General features: G+C 50.3%; 1 non-coding gene across 1 annotated transcript; it reads left to right on the top strand.

Annotated features, from left to right (window-relative positions):
* The first annotated feature begins 892 nt into the window (after positions 1-892).
* TRNAG-GCC (transfer RNA glycine (anticodon GCC)) lies at positions 893-963 on the top strand. Its single transcript has one exon. It is a non-coding gene; the product is annotated as a tRNA-Gly (tRNA).
* Positions 964-4,424: the final 3,461 nt, after the last annotated feature.

Raw genomic sequence — 4,424 nt, 5'->3', positions numbered from 1 at the left:
ACAGAGCTTTATACTATGGAGGCACAGGAAGTAATGTATTAAAACGCGTAAAGGAAATGCAAGTTGCTACGGGAGCTAAAACGTTTTTCTTTATGCTACATACCAGTACTTTGTATGTAAAATCATTTATGGAGGAAAAGGGTATGTTTCTACCGGGGGGGGTCCCGATGTCTCATCTGCAAACAGCCAGAGACAATAGATCACGTGTTTTTGCATTGCTGGGAGTTGGTATATTTGTGGGATGTACTGAAAAGAACAATAAAAAAACAGTTACCACTTGATTCCCATGGCATTAGGTATTTGCCAGTGGATAACCACGATGATATGCCGTTAGACCAGGTTATGTTAATGTGCCTCCACAGTATATGGCGCGCACGAATGACTGGTTATCACTGCGATCCAGATGCACGGCCAGCCCGCATGTATTTCCGTGAAAGTGTGCAGCGATGGCTCGACGTGCTTAAATTGCAACCATGTGCTCCTGAGTGGCTATCAAAGCTGGAACCTTTGACGGTGCTCAAGGAATTTTAACATTACAATGCGTGCCCCTCAGTGGGTGTTAGGCAACGCGAACTAGCTTTGTGTACATATATTATTCCTTTGTTCCTGTTTTGAGTTCCAGTGCGGTGTATTTTTGTCGAAGTCAGGCTATAAAGAAAAAAAAAGTGGTTCAGTGGTAGAATGCTCCCTTGCCACGCGGGTGGCCCGGGTTCGATTCCCAGCCGACGCAGTTGACTTTTTATTTGCTTCCAAGTGGACCACTGGTGCGTGCACACCATACTGATTAGTTTTATTTGACTCTTACGGCACTCGCTCATCCACGCCATTGTCAGTAATAGCCTTGTGTCAGTACTGTTTCACTGCACGACGCTGCATCTACGGTGGTGCAAGCGCGTTGGTGGTTCAGTGGTAGAATACTCGCCTGCCACGCGGGTGGCCCGGGTTCGATTCCCGGCCGACGCAGTTGACTTTTTATTTGCTTCCAAGTGGACCACTGGTGCGTGCACACCATACTGATTAGTTTTATTTGACTCTTACGGCACTCGCTCATCCACTCCATTGTCAGTAATAGCCTTGTGTCAGTACTGTTTCACTGCACGACGCTGCATCTACGGTGGTGCAAGCGCGTCGGTGGTTCAGTGGTAGAATACTCGCCTGCCACGCGGGTGGCCCGGTTCGATTCCCGGATAACGCAGTTGACATTTTTTTGCTTCAGCTTCCTAGTGGGCCGCCGGCGCGTGTACACCATAGTGGATAATGTTAATTGGCTTTTACGGCACTCGCTTTTACTTTCCGTTGTCTGTCATAGGCCTTTGTCAGTACGGTTTTACTGCACGACGCTGTGTCTACGGAAATACAAGCGCGAAATACATACGGGACCTTATACAACCAGCAATTAAAAAAGTGCTACGCGTAGATAGATTTGGAATGCGATTTTCACCATTTGAAGATGATAATTTGAAGATGATCAATTGCAGATTATCCACCTGGGCCTCCGTCACGCTGGGCCTTTCATCTGCAGGAGTACGACTTCACTGTCCGCAAACACGCCACTGCACTCTGTCTTTCACGTCTCCCCCTTCCTACGACCGAATGTGACTCTGCTGACTTCGATCAGTACATCTCCTCTGTCGTTCCCGTGTCTCCCGACGCTTCGGCTCTGCGGACTGCGCAAGAGATCGACGTAAGCCTCTAGCCACTGCTTGCGGCGGCGCAGGATTCCACAGCTCCCACCCTATTCTGTCTCCGTGATGGCCTTCTGTTCAAAAAGCTTATTCCATCACCGGCACAAATTTTATTCTTGTGGTTCCCGAGAGTTACCGCTCGGGCATTATGCTTGTCATGCACGACGACCCCACTTCCGGTCACCTGGGCTCGTCACGAACCCTCCACCGTGCCCGCGAATGGTTTTTGGCCACAGATGCGTCAGACGACTGAGCGATATGTGGTGAGCTTCACTGAGTGCTAACGACACAGACGCTCTATGTCAATGCCACAGGGCCTGCTGTATCTTGTGATTCGACCACATGGTGCGTTTGTGAAAGTTCTAATCTACCTTATGGGCCCCTTCCCGAAAGCTTCTGATGGAAATCGCTGGTTCGTGGTTTGTGCCGACTACCTCACCCGCTACTGCGAAATGGCCGCTCTTCCTTCAGGCACCGCTCATCACGTGTCCATGTTCTTGCTCCATTCCGTCATCCTGCGCCATGGACCTCCGCGATTGATCGTCAGTGATCGAGGTCACCAGTTTACGGCAGATGTTGTGGAAGAGCTGCTCCGTTTGTGCTCGTCACATTTCCGACGCTCCACACCATACCACCTTCAAACCAACGGTTTGACGGAGCGCACCAACCGCACAGTCGTCAACATACTTTCTATGTACATTGCATCAGACCCCAAGAACTGGAACACCATACTGCTGTTTATAACTTTTGCCTTTAACACTGCAACACACGAGACAACCGGCTACAGCCCCTTTTTTCTTCTGTATGCCCGTGATCCTCGGTATTCCCGCAACCCGCAAGACCAGCGACAGCTGTTCTGGCGGGCCTGCAGGATCGAGGCGGCGCATGGAACCCTGGACTGAGGGCTCCACTCAGGAAGAAAAGGAAGTTTATATAATAAATGTTTTGCCTCCTCCTCGACACCATTCTTCCCTATTCCGTCCATGACGAACATTGCATCGCCGAAACTCTTTGTCGGGCCGAAGAAGTTCGCCGTTTCGCCCGTTTGCGTATTCTGGCTTCGCAACAGTGTTTCAAAGCTCGGTACGACAGACAGCATCGCTACGTGCCCTACGCTCCTGGAGACTTAGTGTGGCTTTGGCGACCTCTCCAGAAACGTGGTTTAGCCCCGAAAATGTTGGCGCATTACTCCGGCCTTTACATTGTCCTCGACCGGGTCAGTGACCTGAATTACCAAATCGCACGCATGACCGCAACTGGTCATCGCTCAGCTACAATGGAAATCGCTCATGTCGCCCGGATGAAGCCATGCCAATCCCGTGGGAACGACTAACTCCCTCGCCCAGGAGGGCTTCGGCTTTCCCGGGGGGAAGTGTAGCAATCCTGAAGAAGAAGAAACACATAGAAGAAACAGGGAAAAAGACGGTGAGAAGGACGTGGAGACTATCGTGCCCGTGCCGGACTCGCCGCCATTAATCAGCTGAGTTCTCTGCCTCCTGGAACTGTGCAGCGCTCCGACGCCGAACCCTTGTCGTAACAACCCAGGTAGCACAGAATGTGGGGCCCCAGTAGGTCCGATGTAGGCAAGTGGGGCTGGGGCAACCATCATAAAACCTGCATCGGTCCCCGATGGGGCAAATGTGGGCAAGCCCCATTTGGGCTTGCCCCTGCTCCTCCTGCATGGGTCCCATAGCGGCGTTTCTTGGGCTAATGCAGAGCACATTCTTGCATCCAGACCACAAGGGTTCCTTGCCGGATATTTGAGGGCAATCCAACCTAAATGTGGGCTTTTTATGGGAAAGCCCTCATAGATCCGAAGTGAGGCCGCCCCCATTAAATCTTTGTGGGACCAACATCGGCCGTAGTGGGGCAAGAAAACGCACATACCCACATGCTGCCCAAATAAGCCCCTTGTAGGTTACTTGAGGGCAGGTGAATAATGAATAAGGGCTCAATTTGGGCAAGCCCTCGTGAGGCCCAAATGAGGCAGCCTTAGCTAAACCGCTTTAGGTCCCACATAGGCTGTAATGGAGCTGGAAGGCGGGCGTGCCCGCATGGTACCAAAATCGGTCCTTTGTGGGGGCTTTGAAGGCCCGTGCAACAGCAGGTGGGCTCTAGGTTCAAAAACAACGTCCAGCCCAATTGGGGCTGCCCACATAAAACTGCTTTGTATCCCACATGGGCCGTAATGGGGCTGGAAGGTGGGAGGGCCCGCATGATACCAAAATTGGTCCCTTGTGGGGAATTTGAAGGCACGTGCAATAGCAAGTGGGCTTTAGGTTCAAAACCAACACCCAGCCCAATTGGGGCTGCCCACACAAAACCGCTGTAGGTCCCACATCGGCCGTAATGGGGCTAGAAGGCGTGCGTGCAATTGCGTAATCATTGTTTCCAACTTTTATTTGCATTAGATGTTGCCCTAAATTACTGTTATAGATGATTTGTATAACAGTTGTGGCCATGTTTAGTCGATTAGAAATTTACATGGCTTTAGTTCTCGCGCTCGTGAAAATTGCGCTACATATACTAAAACAACCTGATTGCTAACTGTTGCCTCTTATGTGGTTGCTTTGGACAGCCTGCAACTCGCAGTACAATATTACTGTTCAGAACACACATCTCCATAGCCTGAACTAGATGTACATGAAGTCATTTCGGCTAGATGAATGTTATGAATTATTGTAAAAATTAATATTGTGGCTGTTTAGAAAGTGCAGACATGTATAAAGTAATTACCTA

The sequence above is a fragment of the Amblyomma maculatum genome, chromosome 4 (genome assembly GCF_055883805.1).
Source record: "Amblyomma maculatum isolate TAMU_Amacu chromosome 4, ASM5588380v1, whole genome shotgun sequence".
NCBI lineage: Eukaryota > Metazoa > Arthropoda > Arachnida > Ixodida > Ixodidae > Amblyomma > Amblyomma maculatum.
The sequence above is the reverse complement of the archived record's forward strand: the minus strand, read 5'-3'. Positions and strand labels throughout refer to the sequence as shown.